Source organism: Tursiops truncatus, chromosome 5 (assembly GCF_011762595.2).
Source record: "Tursiops truncatus isolate mTurTru1 chromosome 5, mTurTru1.mat.Y, whole genome shotgun sequence".
Taxonomy (NCBI): domain Eukaryota; kingdom Metazoa; phylum Chordata; class Mammalia; order Artiodactyla; family Delphinidae; genus Tursiops; species Tursiops truncatus.
The window spans coordinates 24,235,399-24,256,774 of record NC_047038.1 but is presented as its reverse complement, the minus strand read 5'-3'; the positions used below and the strand labels follow the sequence as shown (position 1 = coordinate 24,256,774).

Below are 21,376 nucleotides of genomic sequence, written 5' to 3'. Positions count from 1 at the left end.
TAAATGTATATTATATGACAAGAAAAATAGATTTTATGCAAAGAAATAGCTATATTTGAAAAATGTGCAAAATAAGTGTAATATGAATGGTTGGAAAAAATGTAAAAAATAATGTATTTTGTGTCTATTTAAGCAATCAGCTTTTGTGAGAAATCCCAGTTAATTGACATACCTAAAATATTCATCATGTTTCATTAAAAAAAAAACCCCATATTTATATATAATAGCATTAAGGAACTTGTGTCTTAAGTATTCTTATATTTAAAAGAATGAAAATATTCATTATTCTTTAAGTCCATGACATCTACAATTTACTATTCTTGGAAAGAGAGAAAAGATGCACATACTTCCTCTGCATATGACTGATCAATTTTCCTACTACCCATGAAAACATGAGGCACCTGCCCACATTAGGAATGTTGCCTTGGGAGTGCCTCTGCCTGGAATTCTCCCTCTAATTACATGGACATTTATCCCTTACCTCTTTATGTTGATTTTCTAATGTTACGTTCTCTTTCCCTGATTACCTCAAAGTTAAAATTTCAACTCCACTACCATCCTTTAGTACCATCTACACTGCTTACTTTATTTGGCTTCATAGTAGCAACCATCCAATATATGATATATATAGTACTCTTTATTTGTTCACAGTCTCTGTGCCCATTCTAGTATGCAATCCCTTTAGATTACAGATTTTATTGATTGTTTTGGTCACTGCTATACCCCTAGAGTTCAGAACAATTACATGTTGAATGGTAAATGCCCAGTGCATTCATATTTGTGGGAAAATGATATTGTTTTTATTTCTAATATTCAAAATTATTGATTACAAAAGGGAGGTAAAGGATTCCTGTTAGCTATAGGTTTAAACATAGTGTCTTGAGATAAGACATGTTAACTAGCTTATTCATATTTAATAAATATTGTGCTATCTTTAGTGTAATAAGTATATTATTAGAACATATAGACTAGAAAAATAAAGACTTAGGGAGTTTAATATAAATCAGTCTTTGTTTCTTAAGGGATGCTTTGGAAACCAGTTTTGTTCTCCAAAATCATTAATCTATTTTTCAAACAAATATCTTACAAAAACACTTTCTATTCAAAATTCCCTGTGAGATAAAAAGCCATTCAGAGTAGTGGTTAAAGGCATAGACTTTGAAGAAGCAAGCCTCAGGTTAAAACCCAGCTCTTCCACCTATTAGCTATGAAGCCTTGGAAGAGACCCTTAATCTCTCTGCCTCAGTTCCCACACCTACAAAATAAGAATAATACAAATCACTACTGTATTACTACTTCATATAGTTGCTATGGGGATTTAATGAATCAATGCATGTAAAAGCCTATAGAACAAAGTCTGGTGAATAGTATGCAAATATACACACATACACACACGCACACACGCACACACACACACATTTTAGTGCACAGAATACCGGGGTTTTTTTTAGGGATATTCTTTAAAATGTCACCTCCCTGTATCTCCCCTCCCTTCAAATTTAAGCATTTGCTTCCCAGACAAAATGTGTTAATTGGAATCATATATCAAAGGGCATATGAAGATAGAAGTGTGAAAAAGTAAGTGCATGATTCAAAAGAGACTGCATGAAGCCGGACAATTAATATAATCTCAATCTATGCATGAAAATGATATAATACTTTTAAAAAAGAATGCATCATAAAATCACAAGCTATGAATTTGAGCTCTTGTTTTTCTTCTTGTGTCTCTTTGGGAAATTGATTTACCGGTACTCAAAAACAAAATGGAGAGAATTATGCATGCATTAAATAATTTAAGTAATGTTGCTGCAAGGATCACATATATTGCTACTAGGGAAAAGCAGTTTATGATGATGGCAGCTGACATGATTTTCTCTCCAGGGCTTGCTATTGGATTTCAAATATGAAGAGGTTCATGATCTACAGCATTGCCCACTTCACCAGGAATGAATGTGGATCTATTGTAAGGTTGGAACCTGCATCATTAACTAACTCTATGTGGTTTACAAGAGACACATCTAAAACGGAAGGACGCATGAAGGCATGAAGAATGTTAAGAATGGAAAAAGTTATATGATGCAAATTCTAAATTAAACAAAACAAAAGTAAAAAGTGGTTATAGCTATGTTACTATCAAACAAAATAGACTTTAAGGATAAAACAGTGAAACTGACTAAAATTATAGTCATTTTATAAAGAACATAATTATTTCAGGAGGAAAATATAGCAACTTAATTTAGCTTGCACCTGAGAATGTAGTTACAAATTTTTTAAGTGCAGGTTTTGTCATTTCAAGCATGAGAAATAAGCTCTAACTCAAATAGAAAGAAAATGTTGGAAGCTACTGATTAGCTCATAAGGCTGACAGGAAGGTTAGAAAATTAGGTAAACAGAAAGAAAGACAGTGATACTAAGCTTTCACTACTGCACCAAGATTATAATGCAAGGAGCAGTCAGGTTACAGTGTCACAGTGGACACAGCTGGAGCAACTAGATGCTGACACTGCCGCTGGATGCAGCTGCTGACACCACCTGATGTCCTCAACAATCCTGGAGGATCTGCTTTGGTGAATGAATCTTAGACCTTTCTCATCACCTGAAAATCGAGCCCAAGAATCCTAATCATCAAATCCTTTCTGGCTAGAAATAGATAGATGATAGATAATACAAACATACATAAAATTTTATCTAAATGGATAGTCAATGAGAAAATTCCAAAACAAAAAATACATGAAAATAAAAATTTGCTTTTGCAAATAACAGAACAAACACTTCCAGTACAACTATAGCACAAGGCTAAAATGTACAGCTTTGTATGGAAATGACTACCCTGATGGATTTCAATTTCTCTTTTCAAGCCTAACCCTGAATGGATTTCTGATTTATTGATTCATCAGTAAGGAAAGTGGCAAAAATATCCTTAAATAATTCAAAGTGTAAAATCCAATCACCAAAAAAATTAATAGATTGTCTCACATTTTCTTCCACTTTTATGGAGTCACTTTTGATATGGAGTTCTGTGACCCTTTGGCCTAAAATAGTCACTACACAGCAGCTGGCAAATGGACAGGACAAGAGACAAGCAGACAGCCACTCAAACAAGCATAGACTGCACTTCCAGTGCTAAGCTGAATTTGACATTTAAGTTAAAAGGTATTTTAACATAGATTCACACACACACAAATGCACACACACACGAACGCACACACTGCTATTACAAAATCAGTGTTATCTTACCTGAACCAAAAAAATCTCCTGATATCCAAAAGGCAGAATTTTTGTGAGAAATATATTATGGCTCTATATCCATGAATCTTGACAGGTTTAAAAATAATGTATTGTGACTGGTTTACTATTGCTTTGTCTCATCACTACAGAAAATAATAACTAGTTAAAATCAAGAAGGAAATTGCTGTAAATACAGAATTCCTATTTCTATAATTGTTTACCAGCGTAGATGAAAGTATGTGTGAGTGTGTGCATGTGCACGACTGTTGTAACACATTAGTGAACAGGAATCATAAATATATCACAAAAGCATTGTATTAGTTTTCTTAAGAAGGAAAATCTTATTTTGCTCATGAAGATTATTTAGAGAAATAGAAGTAGCATTATATTTGATTTTACAGAACAACAAGCACATAAATAAATTCTTAATTAAACATATTTAATAAGTAAGAGTAAATATAGTGTCACTATGTTATCTACTCAATCAAATAAGGCACTGGCATAATCTAGAAGTGTCAAATTGAATAAAATAGCAATTTTCAATATACAGTGGATGCCCTGGCCCTCCAAATCAGCCATTTGGCAACCAGAGATTCAGCCAACTGCAGATCTTGTCACAGTTGGTTGAATCACGAACACAGAACTGACTAAGAAAGGTACACATTCCGGGGTTTGGTATGGAGGCCTTGGGGGGAAATTTGAGGGGGGAGTGTAACCAGTCCCCCATGGATACCAAGGAATTACTGTTCTGTTTTTCAGTATACTGTTTTTCAATATTACATTTTGTTAGGAAATTAAAAAGAAAAATTCCATTAATTCCAAATTAGTTATGTTTTCAGAAAATGTGCTAAAATTAGAGTTGTGGAAGGAGAAAAACAACCAAAGCCATTTTTATTATAATAATTTTTATATAATTTTATAATATAATTTTTATTATATCTTTGCAATGTGAGAACAGCTAAAAAAGGCTCCTCTGTGAGAGCAGGAAGGTTAAAAGTATAGATTGGAGAAGGACACTACAGTTTGGTATGGCTTAGTTCTGAAAAGTGTTCACTGTTGAAATTCTTGGACGGTATGTAGAAACTGAGGTTGTGTTAATCACAAGACTGGATGCAGCATAATTAAGACTGGGGCTGTAATTAAGATTGGGGCTGTAATTAAGCCATGATGAATAATTGAATATTTGTTGAATAAGTGAGTGAATAGCCATTGGTTGGCCAATTTGGGTTTAGCAAGGGGTCAGGGAGGAAAAGTTGAGAGCTGAGACCTTGGTAGTGTCACTGGAAATTTTTCCATCTATCAGCATCTTTTACCAAATGCAGTTCTATTATTTTCTTTCCTTCCATAACATTAATTTCAGTGAAGTTTCAGGATACAAAAGCAACATTCAAGTATCAGTTGCATTTCTATACACTAACAATAAACTATCCAGAAAAAAATTAAGAAAACAATCATTTTTACAGTAACATCAAAAAGAATAAAATGCTTAGGAATTAATTTAACCAAGGAGGTAAAAGCCTTGTACACTGATAACTACAAGACATTAAGGAAAGAAATTGAAGAAGACACAAGTGAATGGAAAAATAGTGTGTGTTCATGGATTGGAGGAATTAATATTGTTAAAATGTCCATAGTATCCAAAGTGCTATACAGATTTAATAAAATCCCTGGCAAAATTCCAATAGCATTTTTCACAAAGGTAGGAAAAATAATCCTAAAAATCATATGGAACCACAATGACTCAAAACAGCCAAAGCAATCTTGTGAAAGAAGAAAAAAGCTGGAGGCATCACATTTTCTGATTTCTATTTGTATTACAAACCTATAGTAATCAAAGCAGTATAGTACTGGCATATAAACAAACACATAGACCAATGGAACAGAATGAATAACCCCCAAATAAACCCACACACGTACAGTCAACTGATCTTTAACAAAGGTGCCAAGGATACAAAATGCAGAAAAGATAGCTTCTTCAGTAAATACTGTTGGAAAAACTGGATATCCATATACGAAAGAATGAAATTGGACCCTTATCTTATACCATATACAAAAATCAACTTAAAATAAATTAAAGACCTAAATATAAGACCTTAAATTGTAAAACTCCTAGAAGAAAAAATAAGGAAAAATAGTTTTACATTGGTCTTGGCAATGAATTTTTTTATAGGACACCAAAAGCACAGGCAACAAAAACAAAAATAAACTAAGGAAATAACACATTTCCTAAAGAATGGGAGAAAATATTTGCAAATCATATGTCCAATAATGAGTTAATATCCAAAATATTTAAGAAACTCCTGTAACTCAATAAGAAAAAAATAACCACATTAAAAAATGAGCAATTGAATAGACATTTCTTTAAAGAAGAGATACAAATGGCCATAGGTTTATGAAAATGTGGTCACCATTACTAATCATCAGAGAAATGCAAACCAAAACAACAGTGAGATATCACTCAGACCTCTTAGAATTGCTATCATTAAAAATTTAAAAAGATAAATGTTGGTGAGGATGTGGACCGTAGGGAACTCTGGTGCACTGTTGGAGGGGATACAAATTGGCACAGCCATTTTGGAACACAGTATGGAGGGTCCTCAAAAAATAAAAAATAGCACTGCTGTGTGATTCAGCAATCCCATTTCTGGGCCTATATCCAAAGGAATTATCATCAGGATCTCAAAGAGATACCTGCACTCTTATGTTCATTGCACCATTAGTTACTCACAATAGCCAAGATACAGAAACAAACTAAAAATCTATCAATGGATGAATGAATAAAGAAAATTTGGTATATATATACAATGGAATATCATTCAAACTTAAAAAAAAAAGAAGGAAATCATGCACTTTGCAACAACGTGAATGAACTCGGCGGATGATATACTAGGTGGAAAATAAACCAGACACAGAAAGACAAATACTGCATCATCTCACTTGTATGTGGAATCTAAAATAGTAATACTCATTGAAGCAGAGAGTAGAATGTTTGTTGTTAGGGGGCTTGGAGAGAGAGAAATGAGATGATGGTCAAAGGGTGCAAAGTTTCAGTTAGGCAAGATAAATAAGTTCTCGAGATCTGCTCTACAGCATAGAGCCTGTAGCTAACAATACTGTATTGTATACTTAAAACTTGCTAGGAGGCAATCTTTTGTTAAGTGTCTTACCACACACAAAAATATAATGATAATAATAAAAGAAGGGCAGGAGGAAACTTTGTGAGGTGCTGGATATATTTATGGCCTTGATTGTAGCGAAGGGTAGCAGAATGTACCACCCCAAAATATGACTGTAGGAGTTTAGGACATGCCAACCCAAAACATGCTGCTTTAGGAGATTGATTATTTTGAGCTGTAGGTACTTGAAAGACATCAAATGCAAGGAGAGCTTTCACTGAACCCTCCTTATCAGCCTAAAGACAGATCCTCTAAAAGAATGCAGTTGTCATACATCTCCTCCCTGGGAGTTTCGTCAACCAGGGAAGATTTACTCTTATCACAGGAGAGGAGACTAGAAGTGGACACCACAGCCATTCAAACTTTGTCACAAACAATCATACCTCCCATTTATTCTTCTGAGGGTCCATTCATCTTTCCTAAAAACTCTTTTACTCTCCTCTAAGCTGCCTCATCTTCTCTCCCCTTTCCCTGTGAAAATGTTATTTAATCCTGATTCTAAGCTGCCTCTTTGAATTACTCATTTTCCCCTGGATATCTCCCACACATACATGCACATACATGAGGCATACATGTTAATAAACTGCTTTTTGTTTTTCTCTTGTTAATCTCTTTTATTACAGAGGTCTCAGCTAAGAACTCAGAGGGTAGAGGGAAAATTATTTTTCATCCCCTGTGATGGTGATGGTTTCATTCCTCAAACTCAGCAATTTGTATACATTAAATTTGTATAGCTTTTTCATGTCAGTCGTACTTCAATAATTTTTTTTAAAAAAGTTCATACCGGTGTAATGGGTTTTAAGAGATTTCACCTGTATGTGACCTTAAATACACTCCCCAAACAGGAAAAATTATTACCTTTCGACTGAGATATAACTTTTAAAATGTGTATTTAAGAGTAAAAGAAAAAAATAGGAAGCTATACACATTCATGCTCCATGTCTGAAAACAGAGGGTGATCTGTATCATACTCAGTTACTATTTCCTTATTCTCTGAGGAAACTAGTTTGAGGGCCAAGATCAAACCTTAATCATCAATATAATCCCCTTTGGCGTGCTCATCCATAATCTACAGCATAGTATTTTCACACAAATAATTGCTCTGTAAATATTCGCAAGTAAAGTAAATTATTAAAATTTAAAGTCAAGAAGAGGAAGAGAATCAGACCTTGGATAGAATGTCAAAATAGGTATATAGCAAAACTTAAATAAAAGATAGCCACTCACAGATTTGCTTGGATAATCCATAGTAGTGAGAACAGATGGACACAATTTTTTTTTTTCAGTGAAAATGAGGCCAAGAACAAACATCTTATTATGGTAACACATAAACTCACATATACACATCTGTATGTTAAAAATGTATATTTACTGTTTCTCACATGACAAAATCATTCTACATGTATTATTTTGATGCTTCCAATAACCCTTTAGAGGAGAGGTAGTCACTCCTTATATAGTCACATCCTACTAACATCATTTCTTTGAAGAAGTCTTTGTTTTACATTCCAAATCAAATTGCTCCCTCCCTCCATGTGACATTACAATATATTATGGAGACTTTTATTACAGCAATTTTAACATTTTGCTTAAATTAATTTTTAACTACATATTTTTTAACTATTTATTCCTTGGATACAAAAGATGAGCTTTGAAAGTATTTATTTCGACATGATGTTTCATTACATGTCGAATGAGTGATGAAGTCTTTGTTGAATAAATGAATGGAGGAATTATTTTTCTCTTGTGAGATTAAAGGCAATAATTTTAGCCTATAGTTAGCAGAATAGGTGTGGGCATCAAAAATTAAGAAGGCTTAGATGGAGTGTTCTACATTCATAAACTAAATTAAGAGGAAAGTAGAGAGTGATTAATGTATACAAGTATAACAGCATATGCTATCACTCCTAGTGTGGATTAGACAGCATGCCTCCTCTATTAATACTTGTTTACAGACCCATATAATCTTTGCCTTCAGTAAAATTCAAGAAATTGTCTGCTTTATACCCAGTAATAGAAAAAAGATTTTGGTTGAAGAAAGCATTTGGGGAAAAAGGAGAAAAAAGATGGTTGATGTGTCTGTTTCCTTTGTCTCACCATGGATTAAATTTGAGCATCTTAGATTGAGAAATGAGGGCCCCAAACTCTAAGTTTTATGGGAAGACTGTATGAGTCTCTAGACAGGGTGTTCAGGTAACTCCATGTGGCAACAGATTGGCAAGAAGCCCTTCTCCTCCACTGAAAACTCAGCATCATTCTGACCCTCCAAGGAGGAGAAGTCCTCAGAAAATTGGGAGATAGCTCCCCTGGTGGCATTTCAGGATGGCAAGTAGTTGTATGGTGAAACTTTATAAACCAGGGAAGCAGGTGTGGGCAGGTGGAAGCTGAAATAAGAGAGTAATACCAAAGTAACACAACTTGAGGACTACAGTTGTTTCTTTTCTTTTGGATTTTTTTTTTTTTTGGCCACATCTCGTGGCATGTGGGATCTTAGTTCTCTGATCAGAGATTGAACCCGCGCCCTCTGCATTGGAAGGCAGAGTCTTAACCACTGGACCACCAGGGGAGTCCCAGGACTGCAGTTTATAAATTGACAAATGCATATATGTGAAGAACGCATCTTAAAGGACACTGAAGGAGAGAGCTTGCTCACACCATCATATAGGACAGAGCCATCAAATCAAGAGTCATTTGAGTGGACAAGAGATGGAATTGCCAAGCAATTTTGAGGACCCAACAGAAATTGGAAACCATAAATCTGCCCCATCTGGCAGAGTTATATAGTTTTCTACAGCAAAGCTCAGGATGGGGAAAAAGCTTTTGATTATAGAGATCCAGTTTGGGAGTGTATTTATATGAAAGCAGCAAAGAGCAGGAGAAGGGAACTGAAGAGAGTGTGACCTGAAAGTCCAGTCATGATGACGAATTTAGTTTAGAAAATAAAGCCAAGAAGCAAACGATAATCTAAAAATATATGGAGGAATTTAAAAGCTGAAGTGAATGAAAAAATATATTTAGCAGAGATAAGTTTGTTATCAGATAGATTTCAAATTAATGGCTTAGAATGTAGTTCAGTTCAGGGAGATAATAAATCCTGACTGTGGCCTCAGGTGTTGTTTGCTGAAGAAAAATAAAGTGAAAGTTACTGCTATAGAAAAGATTAAGAAATTGTGAGGAAACAAGTTATTCGGGATAAGGCAAGAGTGGGAATAGAATAAAACAAAGTGAGTCAGATGTATATTCTTCCCAGAGCGCAGGAATATGTCTGCATTTAAAAAATGTATTGAGGAAAAGAAATTAACCCTGACTATTTTAAACAATTCTAAAATCCCATTCATTAAACATATAAGACTCTCTTTTACATTCACATCATGGTACCATTGGGTATGTAGTGGGCCACCTCCAGGGCAACACAGGTATCTGGGATCCTTTCTTGCCCTTGGGCTATTAGGATTTTGCTGCATCTGGCTGGGAGATGGTGAGGGGAGGAAAAGAGTGAAGAGGATGGGGTGAGATGGAGGTGGTACATTTTAGGTCTGTTCACTTCGCTGGCTAGAACTCAGTTGGTTCTACATAACTGCAGGAGAGCTGGGAAACTTAACATGGTTGTGTCCTGGAAAGAAAAGTCTTATGTGTCTCCTTTACTCTCAGTACATCACTTCTGGTGGTCAAATATCTAGGGGCTTTTCCTCACAGCAAGCAATTCTGAGACACCAGTTGGGTGTCCTGCAATTCAATTCAGTTATGACACTATCTACCTGGAGTTAGCATCAGATCCTAAAGGTTAAGGACTCAATCACCCCATTCCCCCACTTCAGAAGCCAGTTGCAAGACCAGGTTGTTATCTGTGCATCTGAGCAGCTGACTCTAAATCAGAGGTTCCCACCACTCTCCCCTTGGTTCAATTAATTTGCTAGAGTGTCTCACAGAACCCAGTACTTAAGAGAAAGAGTTTACTTACTAAGTTACTGGTTTATGATAAAAGTATAAAACTCAAGAACAGCCAGATGGAAGAGATGCATGGGGTAACGTATGTGGAAAGGGGCTTGGAGGTCCCATGACCTCCCCCTGCACCTTCACGTGTTCACCAACCCAGGAGCTCTCCAACTGTCCTGCTGGGTTTTTTTATGGAGACTACAAGATATAGCCACAGTTGATTAAATTATTGGTTATTAGTGATTGGACTCAATATCCAGCTCTTTTGCACTCTCCAGAGATGGGGGGAGGGGTGGGACTGAACGTTTTACCCCTCTAATCATGTGGTTGGTTGTGCTTGCAACAGCCCTCATCCTTAGGGGCTTCCAGAAGTCATTTCATTAACATAAACTCAGATATGGTTAAAAGGGGTTTGTTATGTATAACAAAATATGCTTATTGTAATTATCAAGTTATTCAAGATCTTTAAATAAAATCAATTCATTTGAAATTTTGGTCCTGGTCATTTTATTTTTAATGTCTGTAAACCAGGCACAATTATTGTTCTTATTTTTTAACACCTTTGGTTTTGGGGGTGTTTGTTTATTTTTAATTGAAGTAGTTTATTTACAATTGTTGTGTTAATTTCTGCTATACAACAAAGAGATTCATTTATACATATATATACATTCTTTTTTATATTCTTTTCCATTATGGTTTATCATAGGGTACTGAATATAGTTCCCTGTGCTATACAGTAGGACCTTGATGTTTATCCATTCCATATATAAGAGCTTACATCTGCTAACTCCAACTTCCCACTCCATCTCTCCCCAACCCCTTACCCCTTGACAACCACAAGTCTGTTTATGTCCCGGAGTCTGTTTCTGTTTTATAGACAGGTTCATTTGTGTCATATTTTAGATTCCACATATAAGTGATATCATGTGGTATTTGTCTTTCTCTTTCTGGCTTACTTCACTTAGTATGATAATCTCTATTTGCATCCATGTTGCTGCACATGACATTCTTTCTTTTTTATGGCTGAATAGTATTCCATTGTGTATATGTACCACATCTTTTTTATCCATTCATCTGTCAATGGACATTTAGATTGTTTCCATGTCTTGACTATTGTGAATACTGCTGCTGTGAACATAGGGGTGCATGTATCTTTTTGGATTAGAGTTTTCTCTGGATATATGCCCAGGAGTGGGATTGCTGGATCATATGTTAATTCTATTTTTAGTTTTCTGAGGAACCTCTATACCCATTTTCCATAGTGGCTGTATCAACTTGCATTCCCACCAACAATGTAGGAAGCTTCCCTTTTCTCCACATCCTCTCCAGCATTTATTTGTAGAGTTTTTAATGATTGCCATTCTGACCCATGTGAAATGGTACCTCATTGTAGTTTTGAATTGCATTTCTCTATTAGCAATGTTGAGTATCTTTTCATGTGCCTATTGGCCATTTTTATTTCTTCTTTGAAGAAATGTCTATTTAGGTCTTCTGCCCATTTTTGATTGAGTTGTTTGCTTTTTTGTTGTTGAGTTGTATGAGCTGTTTGTATATTTTGGAAATTAAGCCCTTGTCAGCTGCATAGTTTGCAAATATTTTCTCCCATTCTGTAGGTTTTCTTTTTGTTTTATTTATGGTTTCCTTTGCTCTTCAAAAGCTTGTAAGTCTGATTAGGTCCCATTTGTAGATTTTTGTTTTTATTTCTATTGTCTTGGGTGACTGACCTAAGATATATGTTTCTGATTTATGTCACAGAATGTTTTTGATCTCTTCTAAGAGTTTTAAGGTGTCATCTCTTATGTTTAAGTCTTTAAGCCATTTTGAGTTTATTTTTGTATGTGGTGAGAGGGTGTGTTCTAACCTCATTGATTTACATGCAGCTGTCCAACTTTCCCAAAACCACTTGCTGAAGAGACTGTCTTTTTCCCATTGTATATTCTTGCCTCCTTGTCAAAGATTAATTGACCATAGGTGTGTGGGTTTACTTCTGGGCTCTCTGTTCTGTTCCATTGATCCATATGTCTGTTTTGTGTCAAAACCACTCTGTTTTGATTACTATAACTTTATAGTGTTGTCTGAAGTCTGGGAGGGTTATGCCTCCTGCTTTGTTCTTTTCTTCAGGATTTCTTTGGCAGTCCTGGGTCTTTTATGGTTCCATATGAATTTTAGAATTATTTGTTCTAGTTCTCTGAAAAGTGTCATGGGTAATTTGATAGGGATCACATTAAATCTGCAGATTGCTTTGGGTAGTGTGGCCATTTTAACAATATTAATTCTTCCAATCCAAGAGCACTGGATGCCTTTCCATTTCTTTGAATCATCTTCAATTTCCTTTATTAATGTTTTATAGTTCTCAGCGTATAAGTCTTTCACCTCAGGCACAATTATTTTTTTCCTTCTAGGTCAACAGACTATTAGGAATTCCTCACGAGTTCATAGGTATTCATGGTTAAGCATTCAACTTCTACCTGAATCTAAGAGCAAACCAGAAGCTGTTGCTTGAAAATCAAACAATTATCCAAAGAAGAGAGCATGTTTTTTTCTCCCAAATCTGAGATCTGCACTGTGATATTTGTATTAGGATTTTCCTGAAGCTTCATAAAAATTTATATTTTCTACAGACAATTTGAGTGAATCTGGATTAGCTTGATCAAAAGCCCATGTGTAATTCTGCTTATGGCATCGTGGTATTGCTGCAGAGACTTTTCCTGCTGTGGGCTCCACTCACAAGTGGAAGTGTTATGGCTTACTTAGTAAATGGGTCAGAGTAGTACACTCAAATGTAGTGTATTTTTGCCATCAACATCTAAACATTTTCACCAAAATTTTGCACCAGCTTATTGTGTCTCATCATGCTCTAGACTCCTGGAACCCCAGAAGCTTCACCGAGGTAACAGTCCTCTGAATTTTCTGGCATTTATCTTCTACTTTCTAGTCATGATAAGGCATTTAAAATATTTGCAAGGTTTTACTCGTCAAGTCCAATTATCTTAATGTCATCAGTATTATAGGCAAGACTGTTGCTCTGTGAAGTGCTAGTGTGATGTTCTGTGGAACATCAGGATGGTTGAGATCTTTGTAGACCTTTACTTGGTGTAGATCAAAACTGACTGTGGAGATGTTCTGCTGTTTGCCAAGTAAAAGTAAATGACTTCTGGTAGGGCTTCATATAAAGGGAAACCACTTACCAGTTCCATAGTTGAATACCAGTATGTGAGGGTCTTTGTTGAATTGCTTTCTAGAACTGTAGCTGTAACTGGAGTCACCATATGAATAAATTGTAATAGCTCATAGCCATCTCTCAAGACCAGTCTTCTTTCTAGCCAAATATACATTAAATGCTGATGTGATAGTCATGACTACCCCTGAATCTTTAAAGTCCTTGATGGTAGCATGAATCTCTGTAATGCCCTGAGGAAGACTTATTGTACTAATAGAGTGATAGAATCAAGACAAAGCTCCATTTAATTCCTTGACCATATAAAATGCCTATGGGAGTGGTTAACTATTGTGGCATTTCGATTCTGTAGAATTAATGTCATGTCAGGGCTAGTGTGAAGTAATCAATAAAAATTTTCATTATTTTACCATCTTCATTGCTAAGACACCCTGGTAAATAACTTCAAGTTCCTTTAGAAAAGGCTAGGAGAAAGACTTACAGTATAAATTTTGACTGGGTAGCAGAACATTTTCTCAACAGAAAGGGGTTCCTCTTTTATTCGGAAGGCTTTGTGTGTGTGAACTGTCTCATATCTAGGAATTTTTTGAGGAGCAATCTTTATTACGATTAAAAAATTCAAACTTTTGTTCAAGAGAGCTAGAACTTTTCCACTTATACAAGCCCAGTAACATTTTAGTATAATACCCATCTATTTCAGTTCTTTAGATACTATAATATATAAGCTAATGACAAAGATCTCCGAGGATAAAAACATTCCGATCATGACTGAATATTTTTCAATTATGATAAATATGCTCACCTGACTCTGTCATTTAAGTGCCACCACTTGACCCACACAATCCCAGGATCCTGCACTCAGTGAATTCAGGAAGCCCAGTTTAATTACAGCAATTCTCACAGTCATTTTGTCATTATGATGATATTCTCACAGAGCTCTCAGGGGTGTTAGTATTCCCCTCACTAATGTATTTTTTGCAGTTTTGCTAGTATTCTGGTATCCATAGTAAGTGTATATGTGAGAAGCTCTTACATAAGAAATCAATTCTGATATTTCCATCTATCTATATCTTTAGTTATCTTCCTTTGCAGATTTTATTTAAAAATAAGTTCTGGTATTTCATTTTTATTGTGTCAGCTATCTTTACATCCAGATTTCATTCAACCAAACAAACTGAAAGGGACCCTCTCAACTTGCTTAAGCTGACACACTGAATAGAGAGTTTCTGCTTAGTGTATCATGGATACATAGCAAACAAGCTTTTCCCAATTCAACATTTCTATTCCACCCTGATCCAGCTCCTAGGGACCTTTTCCACACATGCTGTCTAGGCTTTGCTATGTAAACTGCCAACATCTTGGAATTATTTAGGTCTGTATGGTACCTCTCCACAGGCCAGACTTTGCACTTGACCTCTTAGAGTACACAGGGCCTTTCTTTGAGTTTAGAAGCAATGAGTAGAGGTGGAGGTGGGTTCTTAAGAGCAGTCTCATGCATGAAAACTACTCCAGAAGAGCAAAGTCACCTGAGAGGAAACTACCCACCTGACAGAGGAAGAAGGGCTATTTCTACAGACAGAGAAAGCTCTTAGAATTTGAACATTCAAGGTCTAAGCTTCATTTGCATTTTCCAATAAATGTGTGATAGTGAAGTGCCTCTGATGCTATAGGGATGGCTTAAGGAGCTGTTGACTGTGTAGCAGGAATGTACTGGGAGTTGAAACATCTGGTCATGTAACTTGCTTGTGCTGTTAGTACCTGCTTGAGTTCAAAATTATGTGCACATCTCCCTTAGTGATTAAGTATTTTAACCTTATTTTTTCTTGGCTTCGTGATATCAGAGACTCTTAGTGTGCCAAGGGAGTATAACATGACTTTGCCCTAAGTAAAGTATAATTCCCTAATCCAGGATTACCTCAGGCTCCATGCAGTATTTTCGCCAGACATACTTTGAGTGCCATATCCTTGGTTCTAAGTCCAAGTAGCATAGCAACTCCTTTCCAACTTAAATACACTGGAAATCAGTTTTCTTTCTCTGGGCCACACTCATAGATATCAATAAATGCATTATCGCAGCACTATGTAAAATATATTTCTTATTCTCTTCCTTAACCTTGCACCATCAGAATCTTTTCAAATGTTACCATTCTGATTGGTGGCATTCCTCTCCTTCCCAATTAATGCTCCTGCTTTCATATAACGTAATTGGCATGACCATAAATCACCCCATATTGACTGAAATATAAACAAAGTTATACCAGTCATCAAGGATCAAGGTTGAGTATGTGTATTTGTATTATTAACACCAAAGCTTGCCCTACAATATCAGAAAATCATGATTTAAGGGGAATTGATATTTTTAAATGATCCCAAAATTAAGTTATCTAAACCCATGCTTTTACAATATTATTTTTAAATTGCAATGTATATTGTTTTCTTCAAGAAATAGGTAATCCTAGTGATAGTTCTAACAAATTTATTTAGTTGGTGGGAATGTCAATAAATTACTTGTACTTCAGCTGCAAGATGCATTTTAGTGTGGAAGGAAGTCTTTTTGAGAGAAACTCAAACAGTTGAGCCTTCTCTGTCAATATCACTGTGTTAGAAGTTGTGAACAAAGTCTCTTCCTTACAGAAACGTGGCATTAACAAGAGCCTTAATTGGTATTTTGAGAAATAGTTGGTCAAAATTGTCTTAGGAGTGGGTGAAATTATTATTCCAGTTCACAGCCCTTGGGAAATTCATCTTTATCAATGTAGGAGGAAAGAAACAGCTGGGAAACAACAAAGAAACAACTTCTCAAGTTCCAGAGAAGTTGAGGAAGGTGGTGCTAACAGTGGAAATTTTTCAGTCCTTTAAAGACTCTTATACCCTAGTCTTTAAAGTACAGTCATAGTTTGGGTTTTTAACAAGGAAGAGAATAGGGAACTTATGTCATTCCTTTAAAAGGTAACTATTCCTGCCAAGATGATAACCCCACTTATTGGATCTAATATTGGTAGGTCTCTTTGTGATGTGAAATAGGTTTATTCTATGACCTGAACGCTTGTGTCTCCCTACAAATTAACTTATGTTGAAATACTAACCACCAAAGTGATGGTATTAGGAGGTGGAGACTTTGTTATGTTAATTAGGTCATGAAGGCAGAACCTTCATGATTGGGATTAGTGCCCTTATGAATGAGATTTCAGAGAGCTAGTTTACCCCTTCTGCCATGTGAGGACACAAGAAGGTGCCCTACCAGGAAGTGGGCTCTCACCTGATGCTGAATGTGCTGGTGCTTTGATCTTGAACTTCCCAGCCTCCAGAACAGTGAAAAATAAATTATTGTTGGTTATAAGCCAGCCAGTTTGTAATACTAGCCCAAACAGACTAAGACAGTTTATATTTTAAAATAGTAATTTATATAATTTTTCTTTTTCTTTTCACTTTTTTTTGGGGGGGGGTGGGGTAAGTTCTGCTTCCTTAGAGCCCTGCATCTGAGGCTCAATGACGGTAGACGTCAACAAAGAGAAAGGAGAGATCATTGAGCTTTGTCTTTCCAGACAGAGTTTTTCAAAATAGACTCTTACAAAAACCCAAAGACAATAGTCACAAATTGATTGCAAGAGGGATCTACTTAAGAAAGAAGAGTTTTCTGATCTCCATAAATTTACATATAATTTTCATGAGCAAAACTTGAAGGAAAAGGAGGAATTAGCTAGACTCTAAGGAGGTAAAAACATTCTCTCTATATAATATAGGAACATTATGCCAAGACTCACTGACCAGATACATTCCCATTTCCCTTAAGGTTCCTTAGACTAGGTATAGGTTATTTTTGTTTTGGCTTATCAGAGTAAATCAAAAGGAAAACACACACACGCACACATATGCACACACACACACAAAAGAAATCTGCCTTTCTGTGTGTCATGTATCCTGAGTGGATATTTTGGAATGACTTGCATGAGTTATAAAAAAGTAGATTATTGTTACAAAAATAAAGGAGATTCATGTCTGTATTCCAAGTAATATTTTTTTTATGAATAGGAGATAAGTCTCATTAATCAACAGTTAATTTCTGAACCTCATTTAAATAGAGATATTTTTAAATGATTCTAATATTTAAAAGGAAGCCCATTTTCCCATAAAACTTTCTAATATCAACTAATCACTTCAGGGTCTATAAAATAGAAAAAATTAATAACATTTAATAAAGGAGCATTCTTTGAAAATGTTAGTGTGTCTTTTGTTTATTTTGAGCATGCTCTATCATGTGTTGTCAGCAACCAAAAACTATAAAAAATGAAATATACAAAGATGTATAATGGGAGCTTCTGATATTGTACCAGCTACCAGGCAAAATAATTGAAGAATCAATGTGAGATAAGCTTAATCACTGGGATCAGAAGACATGATGTATTTTCAAGGATTTAATTTTATCAGATCAAGATGTCTTAAAATGTATACAATAACTTGTAAGTCATAAATAAAGGATATGTTTTGCTTTATGTTCACATATCAAAATTTGGCAACTTATCTTATGGACATTTAAATGCATCCTCTTTCTTTTTTATGGATAATAATAGGATCCTGATATTTCCAGAGAAGCAGCAAAGTTCATTTGAGTCTAGTCAATACAAGGTCAAAGACAAACTGCCTGAAATTATAAATATATTTCCTGTCACTGATTATTTTCACATATTAATTTTATCCACCTTATGTGTGGTTTTGCAATGGTTAAGCATTTTGTCTCCTTTTCTTACTGATTCTGTTTAATAGTCAGTGAATTATATTTCCTCTACTGTTTTTATGTAGACTTTTAATATTTTATTTCTCTCGCTTAGAGAACTGCCTGAAAACAAATTAACTGACAAAAATTGTTTGGAAATTGTTCTTCAAATATTATTTTCCATGCATTAGTTCCCAGGGTCATTTAAAATATAAGAACTATTTAAGAAAAAAATTACATTTTCTTAAGTCTCTTTATTTTTAAGATAAAATTTATATTCCATTAACTATGATAATATTACCTATTTAAAAATATAGCATTTCCTATGCATTTTTATCCTACAATTAAGGAGCTTTTTCGAGTACCATTTTAAGTATAATTTCTTACACTATTTCATTATATTGCTACAATTTAAAACAATTTTTGCTTTCAAGATTGAAGCTATAGAAAGAAGCATGTTCAATCTCAGTGACAAGTTTAGATATAGAAAAATGAACCAAATGCTAAGAAACATAGAGTTTAAAAGCCCCTCTCCCAGAGTTTACAAAAAAAAATTCTGATAAAAGGATGAAAAATTCTTCAAGTTGCATGAAATTTGCAAAATTACCCCTGTGATACAAAAATTATAAATAATTGGAAGCCTGTACCTAGAAGTGTTTACTTTTGATCAAATTGTAATTTTGAGTAATTTGTCATTATGATCAATTTATCAAATCAACTAGTTCTTTTATAATTTTTCACCTATGTTTAAATAAAATGGTTCTACATTTGCTGGTGTCAGCCCTTAACTGCAAAGTCACTAGAAATTAAAATACTGTTCAAGGTAACTATTTATAAAATTCCTTTTTTCCCCCTTATCCACTGAACTCGTGGCACAACAGTATCTTGGAACATATATCAATATAATTTTTACAATATACACTTTAATCATTTTCAAAAATTTAATTTCTTGTGACTAGGGAAGATAGAAAAAACTAATATTTCCCTGTACTAGCAGAAGAAATAGTTGAATACATGTTTACTGAAATGCTTATTTTAAAATATCTTCTCCTTTCTTTTTTAATATTATACTTTAGAAAAATCCCTAAAACATGAATTAACTTTCTGGTAATTGTTTGTTCACCCCATCATATAAAGCATAATTTATTGTGACACATGTAAAACACAGTATCAGGTAGTAATTTTAAAAAGACAATATTTCCAATGGAACAGTCTGCTAAATTTTCTTGCTAAGTCATCTCACTTGGACATACAGAGCCTCAATTTGAGGGAACTTTGCAATTACATAATACTGAGTGAAGACCAACTGATCTTCCTTCTACTGCAGTCTCTCCCCTCCTTCTCTTCCTTTCTCATCCTGCCTTCCCTTTCCATTCCCTCATCCTCCTCACTCTCCTCTCCTTCTTCATTCTTCTTTGCCTCTTTCTCCTTTATAATGTGAGTCGTAGTACTTAAATAATAAAAATACATTTAGAAATATTATATACCCTAAAAACATATCTGCATAACAAAGCAGACTCTTAGTATGAAAAGTTTTCACTTCTAAGAGCTCACATTGACACTTTGCCCAAACAGTATGGAATAAAGGAATGTTCTTCAAAATCATTCTGCTATTATCATTTGGTGATGAAGACTATAAGTATCATCATGAAGTGGTAATATAAACGTTATTAAAATGGATAAATTGAAACCATATTTAGAAGCCAAGAAACAAAATTCAGAAAGGGAGAAAGACTATAAACTATTCTTACAGATGAAGAAAGCAAGACAAAAAACAAAGACAACTACAACTTGTGAATACCAGGTCAGGCTAACTCAGTACTTGATTCATAGGCTGAGATTCGTGGTTTGGTTGAATGGTCAGGGACTTGAACGGGACATGATTGGACAACTGGTGAAAAGGAATATGGAGAAGAAGTATGTTTATAGACCTCTCTCTGAATGGGAAAAAAACATGAGCATGTTTGTATCCCATGTGAATGGTCACCAAAGGTTGACCTCAGCAGAGGAGGATTTTAATAATCAAGTAGATAGGATGACCTCTTTGGTGGATATCAGTCAGCTTCTTTCCCTAGCCACCCCTGTCATCGCCCAAAGGGCTCATGAACAAAGGGCCATCGTGGCAGGGGTGGAGGTTATATGTGGACTCAGCGATATGGACTTCCAAGGCTAATCTCATCAAGGCTAATCTGGCTACAGCTAATGCTGAATGTCCAATCTGTCAGAAACAGAGACCACTACTGAGTTTCTGGCACTGTTCCGAGTACGGAGTATATGGCATTCTTCCCCAGGGTGAGCAGCCAGGTACCTGATAGCAGGTTGATTAAATTTGACCAATTCCATCATGGAAGTGGTAGAATTTTGTTCTTACTGGAATAAATACACTCTGGATAAGGATTTGGCTTCCCTGCATGCAATGCTGCTGCCAAAACTGTCATCCATGGACCTAGAGAATGCCTTATCCATCATTACGGTATTCTACATAGCATTGTTTCTGATTAAGGAATTCACTTCACAGCAAATGAATTGCATCGGTGGGCCCATGCACATGGAATTCACTAGTCTTACTATGTTCTCCACTATCCTGAAATGACTGCCTTATAGATAGAGCAGTGGAATGGCCTTTTGAAGATTCAGTTACAATACCAGCTAGGTGGCAATAACTTGCAGGGCTTGAGCAAGCTTCTCAAGAAGGCTGAGTAGACTCTGAAACAGCATCCAATATATGGTCCTGTTTCTCCCATAGCCAAGATGCACAGGTCCAGGAATCAAGGAGTGGAAGGATTGTCACCACTCACTATTACTCCTAATTAACAACGAGCAAGATTTTTGCTTCCCATTCCCATGTCCTTATGCTTGATTCCACAGAACTGGAAGTTAAGACTGCCACGCAGCTAATTTGGGGTTCTCATGTCTCTGACTCAACAGGGAAAGAAGGGAGTTTTTATGCTGGTTAAGTGATTAATCCTGTCTACCAAGGGGAAATTGAACTACTACTCCACAATGAAGGTAAGATAATAGTCTGGACTACAGGAGATTCCTTAGAGTGACTTTTAGTATTATCATGCCCTATCATTAAGGTCAGTACAAAACTACATCAACCTAATCTAGGCAAGACTACTAATGTCACAGACCCCTCAAAAA

The 21,376-nt window shown here is 35.3% G+C and overlaps 1 long non-coding RNA gene across 1 annotated transcript in view; it reads left to right on the top strand.

Moving 5' to 3' along the window:
- LOC141278753 (uncharacterized) overlaps positions 1–21,376 on the top strand; it is a 605,630-nt gene that overhangs the window by 497,374 nt on the left and 86,880 nt on the right. Inside the window, exon 7 of the long non-coding RNA XR_012331899.1 lies at positions 21,161–21,241. This is a non-coding gene — a long non-coding RNA (uncharacterized lncRNA). The remainder of the gene's footprint in view (positions 1–21,160; positions 21,242–21,376) is intronic.